Source organism: Bos indicus x Bos taurus, chromosome 27, assembly GCF_003369695.1.
Source record: "Bos indicus x Bos taurus breed Angus x Brahman F1 hybrid chromosome 27, Bos_hybrid_MaternalHap_v2.0, whole genome shotgun sequence".
NCBI lineage: Eukaryota > Metazoa > Chordata > Mammalia > Artiodactyla > Bovidae > Bos > Bos indicus x Bos taurus.
In genome coordinates, this window is record NC_040102.1 from 24814912 (window position 1) to 24829417 (window position 14506).

The 14506-nt window shown below is 47.2% G+C and overlaps 1 long non-coding RNA gene across 1 annotated transcript; it reads left to right on the top strand.

The window, feature by feature from the left end:
- Positions 1-880: 880 nt before the first annotated feature.
- On the top strand, positions 881-4175 carry LOC113885050. Its single transcript, XR_003509116.1, has 2 exons — positions 881-980; positions 3850-4175. It is a non-coding gene; the product is annotated as an uncharacterized LOC113885050 (long non-coding RNA).
- The last annotated feature ends 10331 nt before the right edge of the window (positions 4176-14506 follow it).

Consider the following 14506-nt stretch of genomic DNA (forward strand, 5'->3'; position numbering starts at 1 on the left):
GCTTGGACATGCAGTCCAGCCTCTGACCATTTGTGTCCAAACTTCCTAAATCCACCCCGACAGGCAGCCAGCCCGCCCCCAGCCCCTCCTGCCTGTGGGTGACTCAGAGACCCATCCCATGAGTGTCTCTACCTTGGTAGCATTCAAGAGGATTAAGGTCTGAATTAAGGGCACAAAGCCCCTCTTTTCTTCAGCCCCAGGGTGGCGGGGTGGGGTAGGGTGGGAGGGGGCTCCTAGCGTTGGGGAGACCTGGCCCAGCATCAGCAGAGAGAACAAGCCGCTACTCAGGCTGGCCGGCTGTTTACACCGGGGACGCAGGCCCCACACCAGCTGCCCGGGTTTGTGGCTGCTGACAGGCCGGGGGGATAATGTGGGCATTCATCCCCCCAGCTGCTCTGCACAGCGTGCACTCGGGGCACAGAGGGGAGCGAATGGTGGGGAGAGGGAAAGCAGAAGGAGCAGGCGTCCGACTGCAGGGCCCTGTTGGCTCCAAGCGGAGCCATGGGCTGCAGGGGAGGATGCATGCTCTTGCCTGACCTGCCAAAACCTCTAACGAGGCTAGTTAAACATTCCCAGCATTTCCAAATCATCTTCGTGATAATTTCCCCCAATGAGCTGTCTGCTAAGAAAGGGTGGACAGACCCAGTACCCTCAAACCAATTTGGATGCACTTCAACCTTCTTTTCCGCCCCCTGTGAAGATGAGCTGGGTCAGTGTTTCTGTGATTTCCTGATAAGAGTCCTGGGTGGGCAATGAGGAGAACTGGCCTCAGCACAGTGACCATGACCTCAGTGTAGTTATGTAACTGTTCCAAGCTTCTGTGTCCTCACCGTTAAAATGGACATGCAAACGGCTGCCCTACCTACTTCACAGGGTGGCTATAAGGATGCAATGAAAGAACAGCCATAAATCATGCCATACACGACAGACCAAGAAGGCCCTGAAACCCGGGGTGGGCAAGCTTTTCTGCAAAGAACCAGGTGGTAAATATTTCTGACTTTATATATCATGTGAGGCCTCTATTGCACAGTCTTGTGTATGTTTGTGTGTGTGTGCGTGTGTGGTTTTTTTTAAACAACCCTTTAAAAATGCAAAAATTATTCTCAGCTCCTGGCCTACAGACACACACACAACAAACAAACAAATAAAAATCCTGGTTTGCAAACCTCTGATCGAGACAAACTGCAGGCGAGGACTAGAGGCAGGATCAGCCTTCAGTGGCTGTGATAAATCTAAATATAAATAAATATTAATAAATATATATGGATAGTCTGTGAAAGTGATTGTCGCTCAGTTGCATCTAACTCTGCAACCCATGGTCGGTAGTCTGCCAGGCTCCTTTGTCCATGGAATTCTCCAAGCAGTAGATTGCCATTCCCGTCTCCAGGGGATCATCCCAACCCAGGGATCGAACCAGGGTCTCCTGCATTGCAGGCAGATTCTTAACCATCTGATCCACAAGGGAAACCCTGGATAGTTTGTGAATATAAATAAATATACATCTAGGAGTTCTTAAACAAGATGGCCAATGGGCTTGGGTTCAATTTATTTCACTAATAGGGGCCACAAGTCAGAAAATACTATGAGGATGTTTATTTATTTGATAGTCTGTGAATATAAATAAATAAATATCCTCACGGTATTTTCTGACTTGTTCAGTTCAGTCACTCAGTCGTGTCTGACTCTAAAGAACCAATCAAACTAAAGGCAAGTTCTGTGTTACTTGGAAGAGTTGTAACCTCTGCAGCCCACATTCCCACCTATTGAAACAATGGAGATATAACACTCGCCCTGCCCATCTCCCAGAGTCCTTAAGGTAAAATAAAACAGCTTCCATCCATATGTGTGTGTGTGTCTGTGTGAGCATCAGTCGTGTCCGGCTCTATGGGACCCCATGGACAGTAACCCACCAGGCTCCTCTGTCCATGGGATCCTCCAGGCATGAATACTGGAGTGGGTTGGCATGCCTCCTCTGGCCCATCCATACAGTACTAATTTCTATGTAAGTTCTAAACTCCAGGATACTGTATTTTCATCTTTCAACCTTCAAAATTACTCAGGCCAGTGACTTAACACTTAGCTCAGTTCAGTTCAGTCACTTAGTCGTGTCTGACTCTTTGTGACCCCATGGACTGCAGCACGCCAGGCTTCCCTGTCCATCACCAACTCCCAGAGCTTGCTCAGACTCATGTCCATTGAGTCAGTGATGCCATCCAACCATCTCATCCTCTGTCATCCCCTTCTCCTCCTGCCTTTAATCTTTCCTAGCATCAGGGTCTTTTCCAATGAGTCAGTTCTTTACATCAAGTGGCCAAATTATTGGAGCTTCAGCTTCAGCATCACTTGTGGCCCCTATTATAAAATAACTTGAACCCCAGCCCATGGGTCATCTTGTTCAAGAGCTCCTGGAATATCTTGCCATTTACTGAGCTATTTGTTGTCTAGACTGGAGTATCCATGCTCACTGCTTAGCTGTCTTAAACTGGAGGCCAACCTTCAGCCTCAACTTGGCCCAAGATGCTCACTGGGTCCTCATGATGAGACCCAGAGCAGACCACCCTGCCTCCCTAGCCAGTGCTGCCTGGGTGCAGCTCCTGCAGGATGAGTGGGTTAAGACCTTTATTTGGGGACCACTACTGTCCGGGTAAGAGGCAATTAATGTCACTTGTGACAATGAGCACATAAACAGTACTTTGTTGACGATGGGTTTTTAAGTTGTGTCTTATTTCTCCCATAATACCCTAATAAGGTAAGCTGGCTTTGTCATTGTCATCTACAAAGGGGAATTTTGAAGCATAGTATTCAAGGCACTAACCTCCACTTTCATGGGGCGCTGGTTTCTGGCTCTTTCTCTCTCTGGTGAAGAGTCACATCCCTGTTTCTCCACGTATGTCTCTTTTTATGTTTTCTTGTCCTCACTCCTTGTTTGAAAATATTAGAAGAGGCTCAGAATGAAGCCAGGATGAAAACAGGAGAGAACAAAGAGTCTGTCTCATGGTCTGCACTTGTAAAGAATTTTCTAAAAGAAACGGCAGATCAGTACCATGATCTAGACTAGAATAATAAAAGCAGCCAGATTCAGATATACCCATACAAGAGGCAGCACTGATCTAATAAACGTTGCTTTTGTTCATACTGTGTGGAAATGTGATGAAATAAATGCAGCGCTTTAGAACCAGGTACTTAGATAGAAGAACGTTCTTTTTCTTTTTTTCTTTTTTTAATTCTACTTCATACCTTTTCTTTTCTTTTACTTCTTTTTTTAATTGGAATATAATTGCATTACAATTTGTTGTGCTAGTTTCTGCTGTACAACAATGTGAATCAGCCGTAAGAATACATATATCCCCTCCCTCTTGAGCTTCCCTCCCAGTCCCCCATCCCACCCCTCTAGGTCATCACATAGCACTGAGTTAAGCGCCCTGTGCTCTGCAGCAGCTTCCCACTAGCTGTCTGTGTTACACATGTGCTGGGTCACTCAGTCATGTTCAACTCTTTGCGACCCCATGGACTGTAGCCTGCCAGACACCTCTGTCCATGGCATTCTCCAGGCCAGAATACTGGAGTGGGTTGCCATGCCCTTCTCCAGGGGATCTTCCCAACCCAGGGATCGAACCCGGGTCTCTGGCATTGCAGGCAGATTCTTTACCAGCTGAGCCTCCAGGGAAGCCCCATGTGCTACACGTGGTAGAGTATAAACGTCAGGGCTGCTCTCTCAGTTTGTCCCACCCTGTGTCCGTAAGTCCATTCTCTATATTTACGTCTCTGTTCTTGCCCTGCAAATAGGTTTATCAGTACCATCTTTCTAGACTACATATATATGTATTAATATACCCTTTTTTTTTTTAGCTCAACCATAAAAAGGAATGAAATTGAGTCGGTTGTAGTGATGTGAATGAACCCTGTACCTTCTTATGACAAGAAGGGCTATGTGAGCCAGAAAGGGTGGGAGCTTTTCAGGAAGATGGCTGGTGTACAGAGCTGAGCCCGGCGCTGCAGATTCTGCCTCCGGACCAGCGTGTTGTCTGCTACGTCCTGTGTTTCCCAAGGTGCCAGCTGCCCCCATGGCCACATCCCCACAGGGCTACGCTTCACATTCGTCATTTCGTTGTTGTGATCTGGAGAAATCTTTTCCCACTGCAGATGAAGAGCACTGTCATTTCTAACTGACGCAATGTTCTTCCTCTGAGTGATTATTTCATTCTGTTAGTGCATGGAGCTAGAAGGTCAACACTACCACTCCACTGCACTGAGTAAAAGTTCTATTCTGCAGAGGAAAGTTCTAGTCTTTGAATTTAGACCACCTCAGACATGGACCAAAGATCTTACAAATGTCTGACCCCGATCACAAGAGGGAGAGCATGGGTAGTTCAGGGCAAGTTTGGCATCCTCCTGGGAAAACAACCCAAAGGACCCATCGTAGAGATGGTGACCATCTGCACCATTTTCACATATGAAGGAAAACACTTTAGAAATGAAAACCTAGCTCAAGACCCAGCCAAAGTAGTCCTCATGAAGCCTTTTCCTTTCCCTATTCTCCTTTTGTGCAAACTGTGATGATAGATATGTCTCTCCAGGAGCTATTTATTTACGAGTCTACCTTTTCCACTGGCCTGTAAGCTCCTGATCTGCTGGGGCTCTGATTACTTATTATTACGCCCTGAGCCTAGTCCCATGCCTGGCCATCACAGTCACTAAGAAATGTTGAGTGAATGAATGAATGACCTGGGACTAGGTCTTAGAAGGCCTTAGTGACCCAGCAAAATGATGCTATCTCAGCCATTGTCAGTGGTTTCCACAGTGGGGTATGCAAAATGATCCATTGGAGGACAGGGAAAAAATATTAGAACTGCTATTTGTGCTTGCCAAAAGATGAACAATGAAAATAAGCTTTCCTAATATTTTATCAGAATCTAGAGTAGTAAATTGGTATATACATTAAGAACGAAGGTATGCATTTAAAACATTCTAGGCTACTGTTCCATACAAGAAGTCACTGAAAAATTCTGAACAGGGAAAGACCATGAAAGAAAGGGAGTGTGTAGAAGAATTGAGCTTGTAGACTGGAGGGCAGAGGGCATGAATTGGTATGGAAAACACTACAGAGGTCTCTGCACATGAGATTAGAGACACGTATGGGGGCCGTAGGAATGGTTGGGGGGAAAGGAAAATCTACTAAAAAAACTACTTCATTATCATTATCTTCATTACGATCATTGCATCAGCAAGATGAAGTTTCATATTGGCCAACAATAAGCAGAAAGCCTTAGAGACTCTAAAAGGTAGTTGGCACCTGGGGTGGGGGCCAGGGGAGTGGGCAGACAGAACTCCAAAGTAGACTTAGAAGGCTTGGCCCCAGGTTTGGATTATTGTAAGTGACACTTAAAATTTTTTTCTCCACTTGTTTGAAGGGGCAGCAAATAGGGGCCGCCCATCAGGCCTGCTCAGTCCCCAACGCGGCTTCTTAATAAAGACTATTTATAGCCTCAGGTGGTTGCAGCAACATTTCGCAATTGCTGCGTGGGTGGGGAGGCCGGCGGGCCTGGCGTGGCTGCGAGGTGACAGTCTCCTGGCTGCTTCCTGCTGGCTTAGGAAATAACAGAAGAAGGTGGGTTTGTTTGTCAGTTGAGCAACCAGTCATCGCCTGGGCTATGCCTGACTTTCTTCCTTTAAATATTAACCATCTTTTAAAACATTTGGGTTCTGTGCCCAAGGCCAAGGGGGCCCCCAAGAGAAAGGAGAGGAGAAAAGGTTAGAAGAAGAGAAGGGAGGGAGGAGGAGGAGGAGGGTTTGCTGTATCAACAACTTATCTATCCCACAAACAGCATGGAGCCTCCACACTGACACAGGTTTGGAGAGCTAAGTAGAAACTGATTCCCATCCTAGAGACCCACGGTCTAGCAGAGGAGACAGACGGGTAGACACAAGACGATAGGGAGAGGCTAAGCCCTGCACTGCCTCGTGCCTTCTCAGCATCTTCCCTCTCCAGAGAAGGTTCCATGGGAGAGACGGAGGACAAGATCAGAGATGTGAAAGTTTCCAGGGTCTCTGTCCCCAGGGCAGTGATTTTAAAACTTCATTAATCAAACAGTGACCTGGAAGCACTATTTAAAAAGCAGTTCCTGGTTCAGCAGGACTGTGTCAGGGGCTCTGGAACAGGGCCCCAGGACTCTGCATGGGTCCAGGTCACTGAGCGAATTCAGATTGAGGCAGCCCCTGACCACAGAGGGGCGCTGCCCTTCCAGGGCAAAAGTCTGGGCCTGGTGCTGTGGGCCTTGATGGGAACAGTAGAGATGGTTAAGGAAGCAAATGGAGAAAGAGAAAATCCAGCTTTTTTAGAAAAAAAATTAACTTTTTCTTTTGTATTGAAGTATATCTGATTGACCGTTTCAGGTCAACAGCAAAGGGACTCAGCCATATATACACATGTGTCCATTCTCCCCCAAACTCCCCTCCCATCCAGGCTGCCACATCACATTGAGCAGAGTTCCCTGTGCTCTACAGGAGGTCCTTGTTGGTTATCCATTTTAAACATAGCAGTGTATACATGTTGATCCCCAAATCCAGTTTTCAAGAGAGAAAAGGACTGTCTCTCTAAGGAGAAATGAGCGAATGCTCCCAGGGGCCCTGGCACCGCTCAGCTGACTGGTGTCCATGTGTTAGTCATGATTTTAAGAAAGCACAAAGCATTGCCCAAGGAGCCAGCTCTGCTAGAGCCCTGGGCATCAACAGCACCCATGGAGCCCAGTCTTCTCTTCGTCACACCTCTTGTCTTTCTTCCAGGTCTGTCAGTGGCCACATCTTGCTCCTCTGCAGGTGCTGAGGCTGAATAAAGCTGTGGGCTATAGAAGGCGGTTGGGAGGGTGGGAGGGGGTGTGGTCCATGTTCTGGAGGAGGTACGCTGGCTTGACGGTGCCTTCAGTGACTTGCCTGGTTCTCGGGAGTTCTAACTACACGCCGCCCTCCACAGCCCCAGACTGGTCTGTACCAGAGCAGTGTCCAGCGGGCTCTAGGAGGAGGCCTCAGTGGACCAGGCTACAAGGAGGTTGAGCCCTGAGAGCCACCAGCAGTTTCCGCCGGAGAGTGCAGCCCTTGCTCCTCATCCTGGTGGCAGCAGGACTATTCTCTTTGTGAGACTGGTTTTCGGCCCAAAGCTGAGCCCCTGGGGTATGGCTGGTGTGACCCTAGCACCATTTGGTTATTTCTTGACTCCAGGCAGGGTGCTTCTGTTTATCCTGGCACAGTCCCTCAGTCAGCTGAGCTGTCCCAGGGCCCCTGGGACTATTGGCTCACTTCTCCTTAAAGAGGCATTCGTTTTCTCTCTGGAAAACTGAATTTGGAGATGGACATGCATGCCCTGCTGCATTTAAAATGGATAACCGACAAGGTCCTACTGTACAGAAACTTCCTCACTTCTCTCCACGTGGCCATCTCCTCACTCATTCTTTAAGCTCCTGTGCTAGTACTAGCCTCCCAAGACTCTTCCTTAATGGTCCCCTATCCAATTGGGGTCGGGGGGGGCCTTATCATATGGACTCTTGCTCTCATGCACCCCACCCATCAGACTACAAGTTTCAGGGATCTTTCTCCTGGGAGTCACTGGCCACAACAGTTGAGAACTCCCGCTGACCTGAGTCTGAAACAGCACCACCTGCCAGCTCTGGGGCCTGGTTACTCCCCTGCTCTAAGTTTCAGTTTCTTTACCTATAAAATGGGCAAACAATGGGAATTATGATTAAGATTAAATGAGCTAATAGTGAGCCCAGTGCCCTCCATGAATGCTTGCTCTTCTCCTTATTCATATGGACAGCCTCACTTTCACCCTCATCCCCATGGACTTAGAGCAGAGCAGATGCTCAGTGAATATTTACTGAATTCGCAGTGAAGACATGCAAACTTCCCACTGGATGTGTTAATTAGAACTTTTCAATAATGACTGGGTAACTTAATGGCACCCCACTCCAGTACTCTTGCCTGGAAAATCCCATGGACAGAGGAGGAAGTAGGCTGCAGTCCATGAGGTCTCTAAGAGTCGGACGCGACTGAGCGACTTCACTTTCAGTTTTCACTTTCATGCATTGGAGAAGGAAATGGCAACCCACTCCAGTGTTCTTGCCTGGAGAATCCCAGGGATGGGGAAGCCTGGTGGGCTGCCATCTATGGGGTCGCACAGAGTCGGACACGACTGAAGTGACTTACAGTTAACTTGGTGTTTTCCTTTATTTCATCGGTGTTTTATGGTGTTTCCTCTATTGGAGGGTTTGTTCACTCTATATGAGTGGAATTAATCTCAGCTCGGGTAGCTTTTTCCTAATCTCTCTTTTGCATCCATCAATTCAGCGTGTTTTTCCAACATCTGTTCTCATCCTCCTATTTGCTGTCCAGGACATGTGGCCGTTTAAAAGCACTTTAAGCTGAGCCTAAGTTCTCCAGGTTTAGAGAGGGAAAGAGCTACCGAATTCTATAAAGTCTGTTAGAAAGTTTGAATTCCGCTTCCCCCACTGTTCCTTTTCCACTTTGTGAAACGAAATGGGAAGAGCTAAGTAAACTCCAAAGTCCCTCTTAATTGTAATGGTCTCCTGTGCACAGCTGGGTCTTTTAGGGTCAAAAAAATAAAGCAACTTCTGTGAACAAACATAATTTTAATGACTAGTTTGACTCCCTGATATGGATCATCTCAGGAAGGGAATAGATACAACCTCTCTTTGCTGAGCGTCTTTCCTATTTGCCTGGAGTCACTAGTGGCCATCAGCATAGCTGAGCTAAACGTCTGGATGTTTTAAGTTCCCTCGAGGCCAGGGATTCTGAAGACAGATAACCAGGGTGGACTGAACTTAGAATGAACTAGGTTCTTTTAGTGATCTTAATCAAAAGATCGAAGGTTAAATATGAAGAAGAACCATCATAAAAGTAAGTGAAAAGTGGGTCAACAACTAAGAGCATTCCATCCCCATCCAGAAGTTGAACACAAGCCTCATCGATACCAGGGAGGCTGATGGAGGGAGTGCACCCCGCCTGACCACTAGGCAGGAGACCCCTGAGTCAAGGAGCCTCTCTCAGTGCAGAAGGAACGCCCTCACCCCAGCAGGGAGGGCTAGGGACAGTCCTTTGCCCTGTCTGTTCCTCAGTCTCTTATCCAGTATGACTCACTTTGAATGCAGTCCTGAGCTACTATTTTTCATCATCTTGTAATCCATTTTCCTTTTGAAAAGCATCTTCTAAATATCTCATAACTCTTTCCCTGGAGATTGCAACAGACACCCACTGGGCCCAGGGCTGTCCCACCCTCGCCTGGTGAGGCCAGAGCCAGCTCTGGGGCCTCCTTCTTGCCACTCTCCCTTGACTGCTGGTGACCGGTGATTGGTACACTTGTCTCAACACAGACCCAGAATTCCACAGTCAGAGACAGGTCCTAACTGAATCATCCCCTCAATTAATGCTTCGTAAGCATCGTCTACGTGCCATTAGGCGAGGCCCATGGGGTGTCACAATGGATGAACCAGGGGCCCTGATTTTCAGAAGCTCCAGAAGGTACACGAAGGACTCCAAGAACATCGGTATTGTCTAAAACTAGGTACAGAGGAGAACTTCCCTGGAAGTCTAGAGGTTGAGATTTTGCCTTCCAGTACAAGGGGGCCGAGAGTTCAAAACCTTGTCAGGGAGCTAAAATTGCCTCGCAGCCATAAAACCAAAACATAAGCAATGGAAGCAATATTGTAATAGATTGAATAAAGATTTTTAAAATAGCTCACATCAAAAATTAAATTAAATTAAAAGTACAGAGGACTGGGGGATCCAGAAGAAGGAGTGACTAGGTCTGCCTTAGGATGCTGGCAAGGTTTTGCAGGTGGAGAAAGGAAACCATAGCCAGGGACAGAGGGCAGAGTGAGTGTTGAAAGGCAGGGGTTGGAGGAAGTAGGGTCTGTTTGGGAAGTGGTGGTGGTTGTAGGGGAGCAGGAACACGATGCACAGGGCAGGAAAGGGATCAGAGAAGAGCTTGTAAAGCTGGGTCGCTGTCAAGTGTGAAGAGAAGCTAAGGTACTTGGATTTGATCCTGTTGGCAACAGTATATTCACCAGATAATGTAGCAAGGAACTGAAAAATAATATGAGTCTTAGGTCTTCCAATATAAAATTACCTGTTCAGTCAGCAGCCTCGTCAAGTAATTAGAGGTTAAACTTGAGAAGGGATCAGTGGGGGAGGAACCTCCGAGGCAGCCATGGGTGTAGTCTTGACTGGTTGATGCTGCTGTAGAAAGTGGGGATATAGTCACCCTAAGTCTTCAGTTTTCTGATTTAACTCCTCCATTAACCAAACTGGTTTCACCGCGCTCCTCAAAGGGAGTCAGCTTGGCTTCCCTGTCACTGTATTCCCGTGAGAGATGATAAGTAATCAGGTTTCTGTCAAAGTGCTTCGGAACACACAGGATGTCCAATAAATACATTGAAGTTTAGTACTGTGGCTTCCCCAGGAGGGGAGATGTCAGAAATCCCAGGCAGCATACATCCCTACGTAGATAACCTCCTTGGAGAAAGTTGTTCCCTCGGAATTTTAACAGGCACCTTTGAGGCAGAAACATCTGGTAGGAAGAGGGGACAGGCATAGCCTATCAGATCAACCAAACCAAATTTGGTGACTGTGAATATTACTATTCTCACTGTTCAGAATAATAACTGTACGGCAGAGAAGATAAAGCATGTTCTGTAGATCTCTAGCTTTCTGGCTTGTTTAGGGGAAGGGGGTCAATTCAACTGGGTTGTTTTTTTTTAACAGCAGAACACTTTAGAGCCTTGAATATGCTTCTGAGCATGTGAATTCAGAGGAGGTTTTAGACATCTTGTCTTTTGAGCTCATTTGACCACAAGCTCCCTTGTATTTCTTGGTCCACACTGCCTGGAAGTCCCCCCTAACTAAGACCCTCAAGAAATATTAGCATCCAATCTCTGGCCCTGCTGTGTTTCAAGAGGAAAAGGCCAGTTTCTGGGGGAAGTTGGAGGTGACCTGTGAGGCAGGAACTAGTGGCAGAAGCCCCAGCAGCAGCCGAGTCACCTAAGACCATGAGCGTGCCTCTGGGCTGGAGCCTTTGGGGCTGACCTGAGCGGCTTCCCCTCCTGCTTTTGGCCGTGACCTGGCCTGCCCTCCACCTGCCGCAGCCTGCATGACCATCTCCTAGTTACCAGCGCTGGCTGGGAGACTCATCCCTAATCCTGACCGTTCCTAGGCCTTGATATTTTTAGCCCTGGTGCAGAGCTTGTTACAAGAACTCAGCCAGCGGGACCCAAGGCTACATGGTGAATATTCTCTACTGGCTGTTCACACTGGCTTATGAAATGTGACTCTCTCACCTCACATTTTAAAGTTACTATTCGGTTCTCTTGGTGGGGAGGGGACAGGAGGCTCTTTTAGGACTCCTTTTGTTCCATATTCTAATTCACAAAGTTAGTAATTGTTTCTGTTGGTTTTGTTCGTGTTCTCCAGGGTTTGATCTGCATTGTCTTGTTTTCATCTCTGACACTTCAGTTATCTTTACTTGGGGGCATAATTTGGGTTTGCTTCCATGTTTAGCACTAATAAAATGTGGTTTTTTTTAAAGTGACCTTTGCAGGGGGTCATGGTGAGTTCAGAGGCACTGAGCTGGAGGACTCTTCCCTTTTTACCTGGAAGAACTATGCTCTCCTGATTTGGCCCTTCTGGGTTGTCACGTGTGTGTCTCTGCCCCTCTAAAGATACTCCAGAATTCTCTTTGCAAAGCAAAGCTGATTTCTGAAACCTCAGGATCCATTTTAAAAATTAAATCCCAGCTCCTCCGTGTGAATAGGGAAGTGGTCCTCTAGCGTCAAGCTTTACTGTAATCAGTATTAGTTTTATTCAAGTTAAAAATGTTGGTGTTTCTGGTGATCCAGTAGTCAAGACTCCGTGCTTCTGATGCAGGGGGCATGAGTTCTATCCCTCCTCAGGGAACTAAAATCCCATACGCCTGCTGTGCAGTGCGGACCAAAAAGAAAACAAAAGGCGGGTGGGGGGGGCGCCTCACAAAGAGTTCCCTGGTGGTCTAATGGCTAGGATTTGGCACTTTCACTTTGGAGGCGGGGTTCAATCCCTGGTCAAGGAACCATCCTACATGCCATGCAATGCAGCCAAAATACAAATAAATTAATACAATAAAATAAGATTTTTATTAAAAAAAATATCTTTTTAAAAAATGTCCTCCTGCTGTCCTCCTTCCACTAAGTCTTGATTCCTTTTAAAGCCTCATTTTACTCAAAATAATACACTTTCTTCCATTCTCTTATTCTCTAGGACTATATTTCTATCCATTTATGGGGAAAAAATCTCTCTGGAGGGCCTGTGGGCTTATTACACTCAGTCTGTGCTGAGATAAGGCCCACCACCCTCCCCAGCCCACCCCTGCCTTGCTGTTCTCAGACATCTGACAGCCTCCACGCAGCTGAGCAAGCTTAGATTTCTCAGGCTCATGGTGTCTTCCTTCTTCCCCATTCCACTCATCTAATCTGGTTTAATTCACTTTTTTTTTTTTTTTTCCAATTCTGAATCAGTAATTCCTCTTGCAGGAATGTCTTTCTCTTGCTCCTTTCTGCTGTTGTCAGCTCTTATCCTCTCTTTTCTGAACGGCTCAACAAGCTCCCTGGTAACCTTTATGAGAACAGCCCCTCCTCTGAATCCACCCTCTACTCTGCTGCAAGAAAGGCTTAATCAGCAATGAGTGCCCCCCTCCACTCCCTTCCCTACCAAAACCCTGTCACCTGGATCTGGCCTCAGGTCCTCAGCAGTAAATGGAGAAGTAGCCACAGGAGCTCAGGCCTTCTAGAGAACGGTTGCCGCTCACTGTGTATCTGAACCAGGAGACCCTGACTGCTCTTTTACCTGCTCACCCAAACTGCAGAAATCTTCCACAAAGGACCTGTGTTCCCATGGATCTGGGAACCCCTCCAGGCTCTCCCTCTTTCCTGGTTTCTCCACTTTCTATTCTATGCTTCATATCAAGATCTTCCTGCTCTCCTAGCTCCCAGCTAGCCGTGGCCCAGTAGGACTCTCTGATGAGTTTTGGAGGTTCATTCTTGCCTCACCCCAGGTATCCTGGTCTACTAGCCACAGGCAAGCCCTATGCTTCCTGGTGACTGGGATGCTGCCAACCAGCCCACTGGTCGAGGAGGTCCAGATGGGATGCCCAACACAGGTTTGAGACATGAAGTTCACTGGCAACCTTTTGGAATCCATAACAAAGGTTTCTAGTTTGTCCATTCATTGATTCATTTAACAAATATTTATATATAGAAACTGTCAAGTGCCAGGTACCTAGTGTTGAGGATCCAACAGTGAGGGTGGCAGACCAGGTACCTGCTCACGGAGTCTCTATTCTGATGCTGGAGGGACAGGGAAACAGATCTGTCAGCTCATACGCAGCATCAGTAACAGTCAATGGTTCCCAAAGTCTAAAGACAAGCTGTGTGATATGCAAGTGACTAAGTGGGAATGGCTATTGAAGACAAGATCTTCAAGGAATTAACCTCTGAGTATCGACGTGTGGCACTAGTGGTCAAGAACCTGCCTGCCAATGCAGGAGACATAAGAGATGTGGGTCCCATCCAGGGGTCTGGAAGATCCCCTGGAGGAGGAAACGGCAACCCACTTCAGGATCTTTGCCTGGAGAATCCTATGGACAGAGGAGCCTGGCGGGCTACAGTCCATGGAGTTGGACACAACTGAGCCAGTAACACGTTCCCGGAGGAGAGCAGCGGTGGGGAGGTAGAGAGAGGGTCCTGGGATTCAGGGAGCCTGGAGATGTGAGCTCCAAGGCCACATTATTGCAGCTCCAAAACAGATGCAGTTGTAGGTTGCAACAGGGGGGCCATGTTGGAGAAGCAAAAATACTCACACTTAACCCCGGCAGGCCCTGCACACCCTACTCTCATCTCAGTTCTCTCCTGTACAGTGGACATCCTAAAACAAAACACACGTCTGTAAAAATACATGCAAAACTGGCACTCTGATACTTATGTACGAGTGTCCAGTGTGCTGGTAGAAATTCAAACTCCAGGCAAAATGACCTTCTTGACCTTTTTAATGGTCTAATCAGCAGATCTCCCTTGAGAAGGGCTTCCTCCTATCATGACTGTCTTTTTTCTTGCATAGCTGTTTTTTCCTTGACTACTAGGTAATGGTTAAAAAAAAAATGAAAGGAAGAAAAAGAAAAAAAGCAATCCTACGAAATAGAGGGCACTTTGAAAGCACGAGGACCGCTCCGTTCTCTGTCAAGTCCTGCTACGCTGGCCAACAGTGAGGCTTTGGGATAAAGTTAGGCCTGTATGAAGGATGAATGGGCCCAGTCTGTCTCCTGCAGAGCTCTGCTGTGTGGATGGGGCCAGAGTCGTCACTTGGTTCATAAGCTTTAATAGAGCGTCTTTCATTCAACGATCCCAGGACACTTCACAGCTGCTAAAATGATCCTAAGCAAATATTTGTAGCCACACAGTACAGGTGGGTC